General features: G+C 39.8%; 1 pseudogene; it reads left to right on the top strand.

Annotated features, from left to right (window-relative positions):
- Nucleotides 1-2,365: 2,365 nt before the first annotated feature.
- Nucleotides 2,366-4,618, top strand: LOC142832185 (histone-binding protein RBBP4 pseudogene; annotated as a pseudogene).
- The last annotated feature ends 6,495 nt before the right edge of the window (nucleotides 4,619-11,113 follow it).

Here is an 11,113-nt window from a genome sequence, read left to right as displayed (position 1 = left end):
TTGCTGCTATTTCCACAACTATATTTTGTTAATGTTATATCTAAAGATCCCTTAAATGATGTTATACTAAATTTTACAGATAGTTCTTCCAGTGACGTACTGCGTATATGCTTAATAATGAAAGGGAATTTTGGAGTGTGCCTATGACTCCTTGAAAACAGATTAAAAGGATAAAAGTTGCAAACAGATTCTGACATGGTGGCACCAAAGTGACTTTTGATAAGGCAAGGTAAAAAGACCCTGCCATATATTAATTTGGGGTCACATATGTGTTTGTGCTTTTTTCACAGTAAGAAAATAAAGCTGGATGAGATGACTGTGTGTAAAGGAAAGAGTGGCAGACTCAATGTCGTTGTAGCTTGTAATGCCCCCATGGAGGAGTCAGAATGAAAGGAGTCAGGGAGGATTCCATAGTCCAGTCTTCCCCACCCGCACAGAGAGGATTGCCTGATCCATGGGACCTGCTGCAATCACTCTGCTGCACTGCAGGACAGATGCTGAGCTGCTTCCACACACTTGGGACACAAGCACTGTCACAGAGGCCCTGCTATGACCGTCATGATTACAACCTGCTTGCAGAAATCCTGTTTGTTTTGGAGCTGAATTAGAAATGTGGACATTTGACTGTTTTAATCTTTGGAACACAGAACTCATTTTGATTAAAATATTGGAACAGAGAACTAAGACATAAACTTTCCCCTCAGGGAAAGAAAGACTCAAAATAAAAAATGATCAAGCCCATCTTCACTTAAGAGAGGGGCAGCCTGAGGGTTTAACTGCTGCTCAGAGACCGGAACTGGTATTTGATAACAGCAATGTCATTGGATTCTTACCCATTAAAAATCATTTTCTTGTCTTTTGATTAATATAGATTTAAGAAAATTGTGATATGTTAAATTGTGGGCTTATTGTTAATTCCCATTCTAGAGTTATGGTATAGACCTGATAATGTTTGTAACTGCTTATAAGATGTTGAGAAAAGTTTGACAACCCCTGTAAATGTTTGGATTTAATGCATGTGTTAAGAGTTCTAGATTTTGTTGATTCAGTATAAAATTATTAAGAGGTGCTCTAGACCAGCTGAAGAAACATTATCAACTCACATGATCCCCCTCTCCTTTAAATAGGAGACTATAGTCTTTAGGAGCTTGACTATTCATAAACCATGATCTCTCCTGGCAAGAATGTATGGCTCCAAGACACAGAGCTCAAAGGTATTTCTTTCACTTAATCTTTTGGTTACAGAGGTCGGCAGTCAGAGACGGGTTTGAAGCTTTTTCTCCCCAGATGCCTAAGACAGGAACTTGCATGATTAGAATGCTTGTTTCTGATAATGGGTAAGAGTAGGTAAATGAACTAGTCTTTGCATAAGACAGACATGATCATCTGCCCTGTTGCAGATGCATGGGTTTTATTAGAATTAATAAAAGAGAATAGATTGTAGGGACCAAATTATAAAGGCCCATATTCCTATACTCTATGACAGTCAGAATTCTGAGCAAACTACAGGCACAATTTGCACCTGCCACACAGAAAGGGGTCGTCTAGCCTTTAGGATTTGAATGAACCTGTGTATCCTGATATAATGTAAATTGTTTCATTTATCCCCCACCTCCACTCTTGTAAGAGAAATGGTTTATGTCAGGGCTGGTCCCTGACAGGTGAAAAGAGGCAGTATCGGTGACACAGACACTGGAAGTTAGGTGAAAGGGAAGCAGCAGACTTGTTTATTTAGTGACAGGGAGAATCATATGTACCCTCTCAGTTCCCAGGTGTTCAGATCCTTTGACATCACATGGTCACCCCTCACTGGTTAGGCATGATCAGGGCCTCTTGACAGCATCAGGCAGACTCCAGGTTGACTCGTACCTTGGTCTGGTAGGCCTTAACTTCCTACATAGTCACCTTTTTTTTTTTTTATTACATTGGTGTTCAGTAGGAGCCAGAGTTCTTTGCTTAGGTTCTGTTGACCCCACCACAGAAGGGCTCAGCAAACAGATTGTGCCTGTCTTAGATAGCCCTGCCAAACATGCTCTTACCCATCATTGACTAACAGCCCTCAAAGAGCACTCACTCCTGGCAAACTGCAAGGGGGGATGGAGGGGATGGGTGGCAGTGTCTTGAATTTTAGATAACCAAACATGCATAACCTCCTGTGGAGGATTGCAAAAAGGATGATTAAAAGCCATTAACACCTAAAGATGAACCATAGTTGTTACCCGCTGTTGTGTCCAATATGTTGTGGGAGACATTTAAAAAGAATAAGAATCAACAATACCCTTCTGCCAATTAAAGCATATATAGGGATAAAACAGCTTTTTTTATTATGCCAAACTTATTTTAAAAAACTGATGAGTCAGCTCGTCGCCTCCCTGTCCCTCCTGCAACGCACGACCCTGGGATCCCCCCAGCCCCTCCCGGCTCGCCTACCGCCATGGCTGACAAGGAAGCTGCCTTTGACGACGCGGTGGAAGAATGTGTGATCAACGAGGAGTACAGAATATGGAAGAAAAACACCCCTTTTCTTTATGATTTGGTGATGACCCATGCTCTGGAGTGGCCCAGTTTAACTGCCCAGTGGCTTCCAGATGTTACCAGGCCTGAGGGGAAAGATTTCAGCATTCATCGACTTGTCCTGGGAACACACACATCGGATGAACAAAACCACCTGGTGATAGCCAGTGTGCAGCTCCCTAATGATGATGCTCAGTTTGATGCCTCACACTATGACAGTGAGAAAGGAGAATTTGGAGGTTTTGGCTCAGTCAGTGGGAAAATTGAAATAGAAATCAAGATCAACCATGAAGGAGAAGTAAACAGGGCTCGGTACATGCCCCAGAACCCTTGCATCATTGCAACAAAGACTCCATCCAGTGATGTGCTTGTTTTTGACTACACAAAGCATCCTTCTAAACCAGACCCTTCTGGAGAGTGCAACCCAGATTTGCGTCTCCGCGGACATCAGAAGGAAGGTTATGGTCTTTCTTGGAATCCAAATCTCAGTGGGCACTTACTCAGTGCTTCAGATGACCATACCATCTGCCTATGGGACATCAGTGCAGTTCCAAAGGAAGGAAAAGTGGTGGATGCAAAGACCATCTTCACGGGGCATACAGCAGTAGTAGAGGACGTTTCCTGGCATGTGCTCCACGAGTCTCTGTTTGGGTCAGTTGCTGATGACCAGAAACTTATGATTTGGGATACTCGTTCAAACAATACTTCCAAGCCAAGCCACTCAGTCGATGCTCACACTGCTGAAGTGAACTGCCTGTCTTTCAATCCTTACAGTGAGTTCATTCTTGCCACAGGATCAGCTGACAAGACTGTTGCCTTGTGGGATCTGAGAAATCTGAAACTCAAGTTGCATTCCTTTGAATCACATAAGGATGAAGTATTCCAAGTTCAGTGGTCACCTCACAATGAGACTATTTTGGCTTCTAGCGGTACTGATCGTAGGTTGAATGTTTGGGATTTAAGTAAAATTGGAGAAGAACAGTCCCCAGAAGATGCAGAAGATGGCCCACCAGAGTTGCTGTTTATTCATGGTGGTCACACTGCCAAGATATCTGATTTCTCCTGGAATCCCAATGAACCTTGGGTGATTTGTTCTGTATCAGAAGACAATATCATGCAAGTGTGGCAGATGGCAGAGAACATTTACAATGATGAAGACCCTGAAGGAAGTGTGGATCCAGAAGGACAAGGATCCTAGACATGTCTGCACTTGTGATTTAGACTTCCCTTGTTTTCTTCTGAACCCTGAGATGGATTTAACACTGGTTTGAGACACAGACTTTGTTCAGCTATCCGGCTACAATAGGTGCCACCAACAATACTATTAGCCCAAACCATGGGTGTTTTCTAAATCTTTAGCTGGGGGGCTTAATTCAACAAAGCCACAGACTTATATTTAAATTTTTCTTCAGGAATTTTCTAGTAACAAACCCAGGTCTGAGGTGGCTTCAGAAATGGGGCGTTGTGTGTGATTATTTTCTATGAATATTGTAAGATGACAGCTTGCAATATTTATACTCCTGGCTTGAACACCTACTTCACTTATTTCTTATCCACTCTAGTCACTTTCTTGAGAATATGAAAAATTTGGGATATAGCTTAAGAAGAAAAATAATCATACATAATATGCCCCATTTCTGAAGCTACTTTAGACCTGGGTTTATTACTAGAAAATTCCTGAGGAAAAATTTATAAATTTATAAAAATTAATAAATTTTATTCAGGAATAAAAATGACATCTTGCAATATTTATACTCCTACCTCAGATACCTACTTCACTTGGCTTTTGTTGTGCAGTTTTTTGTTTTTGTTTTTTAAACTTGGGACCACCAAGTTGTGAGATGTATGTTTTTAACTGACAGTCAGACCACTGGTAAACTGTCAAGTTGAGAAAGAGTGAATTGCTAGTTTGTATTTGTTTTTAAAATTAAATTAATCCTTGATAAGAGTTGCTTTTTTAGGAGTTAGTCCTTGACCACTATAGTTTGAAGCCATCTCCATTTTGGTTGACCTGTCTCACCATCAGGCCTGTTACTACTCTCCCTGACTAACTGTGTAAGTGCTTATAATGGAATAAATTGCTTTTTTATAAAAAAAATAAAAAATAAAAAAAAACTGATGAGTCAGAGGACATAAATAAAATATCATTAATGCATGCTTTATTTCATAATATATGCACACAGTTATTTGTAACACTCTTAAATATAAAATATTGGAAAAGTATGCCAATTCATAGTAGTTTGAAAGTATGAATTATTACTAGTTTAGCATAACATATAATAATTATTTGGATATATAAATATTTAGAAATTTCATATGACTGAATATTGGATTTTATTTAGGATATAGTGATAAGTAATTACATGCTACTTTTAAAAGCTCTAGTGTCTCTCTACATTTGCTTTCAATATTTGATGTTGAGCTTTTATTCTCAATTTGATCTAATTAAGGAGGGGCTAGGAGGGTAGTGAAATACAGCCTGTGTCAGAGAAGATCTGTCATCAATGTGGGTGCTACAATGTAGAACAAATTGCAGTGGGGTGACATCCTGAACCTTCTCCATCTCTGTTTTCCAGACATCAGGGTGTGATCTTATCTGCCCAATATGCTCTCCTTTCCAGAATGGATAAAATCTCTGAGAGAATGAGCTAACCCAATCTAACCCTTTGTTTTGTTTTGTTTTTGTTTGTTTTTCAAGACAGGGGTTCTCTATAGCTTTGGGAGCCTATCCTGGAACTAGCTCTTGTAGACCAGGCTGGCCTCAAACTCACAGAGATCCATCTGCCTCTCCCTCCCAAGTCTTGGGACTAAAGGGGTTAAAGGCTTGTGCCACCACTGTCCTGCCTAACTTTTCTTATTATGTTGTTTTCCAAGAGAAACTAGTGTGTCTAACATAAACTAAGACATATTATTAAATTTAAATCAACTTACGTGAAGCTTGATACTTGTACTCAAAACAACATTAAATAAAATTTCAAGAAATACTCAGGTATATTCCCTTTCATATTATTCATCCTCATATTATAATGAATTAGAAAAAGAAGTTTAAAAATGTATCTATTCTATTTGATACAGCTCCTAAACACTCAAAGGTATTCTGAACTGAGATAAACAAATTTCTTCTTTAATTCTGTTTTTCCTTGCAGTCTTTGCCACTCTTCTTTGGGCAGTCTATGACCACCTTGTCAAGTGCTTCCATTTGCATGAATATGAGTTTCCAGTGGATGAGCAGGTCAACAAGTCTCTCTCTTTCCAAGGAATCATCATATATTAGTACCGCAATGCGCAGCTAAGATTTACCAAGACACAAATGATTTCCTAAAATAAAAGCCTGGAATAACTTTCAAAGGTAAAAAATAAAGATGTCCCTTCTGACTACATTCAGAGGTATTACATTTTCATGATTATTATGGAAATGTTGTTTGCTATCTTAAAATGCTTGTGGCTGTGACTACACACTGCTACCAGGTTCCCACCTCATGTATGGGGGCAAGGATCAGATGGAAGAGATAATTATAAGAACTTACAAGTCATTTGTCCTGACCTTTCATTGTCTAATGAGACAGTAATGATGCAGTTCAAACCTTTACGTTAAAAAGCAATTTGTCTTCTATTACATGCATGGTCTGTGAGGAGGCCCCAAAGAGACTGCTCTTAAGGAAACTGATGCTTCTGCATGACTCTGCATTCAGATAAGGTCATACTTTGGACAGGCGTTTCAGTAACTCTAATACAATCTCTCACTTCAATAACTCCCTTCTGTGTTTCTTTTGTAACATTTGTATTTCTTAAAAATCATCAGGAAAAAATATGAACTTATGAGTTTGTAAAATAAACTCATCAAAGAGAGGGCCCCAGATGCTGTTGTCTGTGGACATTCCATCCTGTGCCATTCATGGGTCTCCACATTCCCAGGAGGTATAAATTTTACTTCTCTTGCAGCAAAGGTTTGTTGCCATCATCTCCATATGCAAAGAAACTTCCTTGGGAAACACCTTGGCAGTGATTTGACTTTGTGATAGTAAAATGTCCTGAAGATTGCAATGGAGGCCATAGACTTCCAGAGGACCTTACAGGACTCCACTCCATAACTCAGTCACTCACAAGCATAGTTGAACTCAAGAGGATTTTTGTGAGGAAAATCTTAAAAGAGAAAAACTCCTATTCTGACAAAGAAAAACAGGAAACGTTGAAGTTTAATGGGAAAATTTGATTTCTATGCATTTCCAATTTAGTAACATAGTCCTACCATCTAAAATATTATGAATAAATGGCTTTTAAATAATAGCTGATTCAAGAGTATGTAGGAAGATTATCTATTTTCTTTGATTTAAATCTATAGTTCTTTTCAACTAATGTCCTAAGCAGTATTATTTTCATATTACTTTCAGCAAAATTATATTTTTGTATTAAAACTATGTACAACTCATTAAGAAATTTATTTAAGTGATTAATGGCTACTAACATTCTGGTTTTAATCAAAATATTAAGAAAACATTTGTTCTTGGCTTGAAAAAGCAAGAAATCTTTATTTTTCTTTCTTGATCTATAATGTGACCTTACATTTTGTAGTGAGAGACATTCCTATATTTATAACTATGACTCTCGGTGAGTGATCTTGGAATGGTGATTTCAGTTAGACACAGGTGGGAGGGTTCCTGGGATATTACCCTGAGCTTAATCTTTTAATGGTGATAGGCATTGTTGTAGAATATTCTTTATATTGTGGGAAAATGTGTCACTGTGATTCATTTAATCAAAAACTAAACAGCCTACAGCTAGGCAGAAGGTATAACGGGGACTTCTGGACAGAGAGGTCTCTGCAAAGAAGAAAGGTGGAGTCACCAGCCAGACACAGTAGGAGAGGATGAGAAAAGTGGAGATGAGGTAACAACTTCATGGAAGAACATAGATTTAGAAATATGGGTTAATTTAAGTTATGATTGCTAGTTATAAACAAACATAAGCTAAAGTCGAGCTTCCTAATTAATAATGTCTCTATATATTTTGTGGACTGGCTGCACATAGAAAAATCCATCTATAAGGAGTTGTACAGTTACATCTGCTGTCTTCAATGTGAAGCCTTTCATGAAGAATCAAACTCCATCTTTCAGTTACAGATAATTGATTATTCAAAGAAGATTTCAATAAGCAAAGTGTTATCCTTTCTCACTCATTCTAGTTTATTTGGTATTGAATATGGAGCAGAAATAAACTCTAAGGATAAGCAGATAGCCTTATGGATTTACCACTATTTAATTTAAAACACTTTTGGGCCTATGTAATTTTTTAACTACTAGGTAACAATTTTAGACAGCATAGTCTCAGCTGTACTATGTAGCACTAACTGATTTCATGCTGCATATGGAAAATTAAAATCAACACAACTTTAATACTAGATAAACATCTTGGTTTTTATTGAGAGACAGTTGAAGATAGAAGAAGTTTTAAAAATGTAAATGACAAACCCATGCCCCATCCCCAACACTGCCTAGCCTTCTGCGACTTCGGTGGAACTCTGAAACATTGCTTGCTCTAATGCTGAGGGGACTTAAGAGGTAAGTAAACACAGCAGGACACCCCACTCTTTAGGACCACCACAGTGGGACAAAACCCTGGGCCCCTTCCCTTATTCCCTAGGCTTTTCTAGTCAGCCAGCAGGGAGTTTCCTGGGTGTAGGCTCCCCCAAAGCCGAAACCCATCAAGTGGTCCATCCAAACTACTAGCCACACTCTGTTCACAAACCAAGCTATGCTCCTGTAACCTCAGTAGAACTCTGAAACATAGCTTGCTCCAATACTGAGGGGACTTAAGAGGTGAGTGAATAGCCACATGGCACTCTAAGACCTCCGCAGTGGGACAAATCTCCAGGCCCCTTCCCCAACTCCCTAGGCTTTTCTAGCCAGCCAGCAGGGAGTTTCCTGTTGGTAGGATCCCCCAAAACCCAAAGTCATCAATTGGAACCTCCAACCTACTAGCCATATCCCACCAAGGTTTTGAGAGCTTGCTATAATACTGAGGGGGACCAAGAGCTTGCTACTACACCGAGGGGATTAAGAGAGAGAACCAAGAGAGCAAACGAGGTGAGAATACCAAGAGATCAGGTTTATAGAGAACTCGGGGGCTTTCTTGTAACATGAGAGCCTGCTTGTTGGGAGTTTCTGTTCTCCCACCAGGTCACACAACTGTTTAGCCCCAAAGAAAATCACACAGAGATTCTATATTAATGATAAATGGATTGGCCCATTAGCTCTGACTTCTTATTAACTCTTATAACTTACATTAGCCCATTATTTTTAATCTATGTTAGCCACATGGCTTGGTACCTTTTTCAGCAGGGTAGGTTACATCTTCCTTCTTTGGTGTCTGGACTGGACTGTGGCAGAGAGCTCCCTTCTTCCCAATATTCTCCTGTTCTCATTGCCCCACCTCTACTTCTGCTGTAGGAGGGTCTTCTTTCTATGTGTTGATTTCATTGGTTGAATAAAGAAAAATGCCTTGGCCTTTTGATAAGGCAGACCTTAGGTGGGTGGAGTAGACAGAACAGAATGCTGGGAAGAAGGGAAGTGTGGCAGATGCCATGCTTCTCCTGCCCATAATGGACACTGGTTAGACTCATTCCATTAAGCCACAGTCAAGAGGCAATACACATTAATAGAAATGGGTTAATCAAGATATGAGAGTTAGCCAGTAAGAGGCTAGAGCTAATGGGCCAGGCAGTAATCTAATTAATACAATTTCCATGTGGTTATTTTTGGGGTTAAGCTAGCCGGGCGGCAGGATGCAGCCCGCCGCTCCTAATACTACATACTTTCTGGTTGTCCTGCCTATACTTCCTCCCTGTCTACTGGCCAATCAGCATTTATTTAAAACATAATTGACAGAATACAGAATTGTCCTACACCATTTTCTGAGACAGATATTTACAATACAGAGCAGACCAAGAAAAACACCAAAACACTCAAACACTGCAAGGATTGGACCAAAATGCAAAGACACTGCCAGCCTCATTTGAAGGAAGAGATGGGTAGGCACCAATGCAAGAATTCCCCCAACACCCTAAAGAAGCAACATGGTAACACCAGAACCCAGTGGTCACACAACAGAAAGACTCAATAATCCTAATCTAGAAGAAGTAGAAGAAAATGACCCTCAATGTAACATTATGGAAATGATAGTGGGAATGCAAATTGATCCAGCCCCTTTGGATGTCAGTGTGGCAATTTCTCAGAAAATTAGGAAACAACCTTCCTCAAGACCCAGTAATACCACTTTTGGGTATATATCCAAAGGATGCTCAATCGTGCCACAAGAACATGTGTTCAACTATGTCCATAGCAGTATTGTTTGTCATAAACTGGAAACAACCTAAATGCCCCTCAGTTGAAGAATGGATAAGGGAAATGTGGTACATTTACATAGTGGAGTACTACATAGCAGAAAAATAATAGCCAGAGTTTGAATTTTGCATAAAAATGGATGGCGCTAGAAAATATTATTTTGAGTGAGGTAACACAGACACAAAAAGATAATTATCACATTTACTCACTCACAAGTGGTTTTTAAACATAAAGGAAAGAAAGCCAGCTCAGGCGATGAAAAGAGACTGAGACAGAGACCCACATTGGAGCACCGGACTGAAATCTCAAGGTCCAAATCAGGAGCAGATAGAGAGAGAGCACGAGCAAGGAACTCAGTACTGCGAGGGGTGCACCCACACACTGAGACAATGGGGAAGTTCTATCGGGAACTCACCAAGGCCAGCTGGCCTGGTCTGAAAAAGCATGAGATAAAACCGGACTTGCTGAACATAGTGGACAATGGGGACTACTCAGAAATCAAGAACAATGGCAATGGGTTTTTAATCCTACTGCACGTGCTGGCTTGGTGGGAGACTAGGCAGTTTGGATGCTCACCTTACTAGACCTGGATGGAGGTGAGTGGTCCTTGGACTTCCCACAGGGCAGGGAACCCTGATTGCTCTTTGGGCTGATGAGGGAGGGGGACTTGACCAGGGGAGGGGGAGGGAAATGGGAGGTGGTGAAGGGGAGGAGGCAAAATCTTTAATAAATAATTAATAAAAAAATCCCAGAGAACCTAGACACCAATGAGGACCTTAAGAGAGACATACATGGATCTAATCTACATGGGAAGTAGAAAAAAACAAGATCTCCTGATCAAGATTCCCTGACAAGATCAGGGAAGTGTACAGAGAAAAATGTAGAGCTCAATAAAAATCAATAAATAAAAAGAAAAACACCTCAGCCTCAAAGACAGACACTACCTCATAGTAAAGGTTGGGAAAAGGTTTTACAATCAAATGGGCCTAAGAAATAAATGGGTGTGGCTATCCTACTATCTAACAAAATTGATTTCAAACTAAAATCAATTGGAAAAGATGGATAAGGCCACTTTATACTCATAATAGGAACAATCCATGAAGATGTAGTCTCAATCCTGAACATCTATGCCCCTAATACAAGATCACCCACATATGTAAAAGGAACATTATTAAAACTTAAATTACACATCACACCCCACACACTAATAGTACGAGACTTCAACACTCCACTCTCGCCAATTGGCAGGTCAACAAGAC

The sequence above is a fragment of the Microtus pennsylvanicus genome, chromosome 12 (genome assembly GCF_037038515.1).
Source record: "Microtus pennsylvanicus isolate mMicPen1 chromosome 12, mMicPen1.hap1, whole genome shotgun sequence".
In the NCBI taxonomy this organism is placed as follows: Eukaryota; Metazoa; Chordata; class Mammalia; order Rodentia; family Cricetidae; genus Microtus; species Microtus pennsylvanicus.
This window is presented reverse-complemented; position numbering and strand designations above follow the sequence as displayed.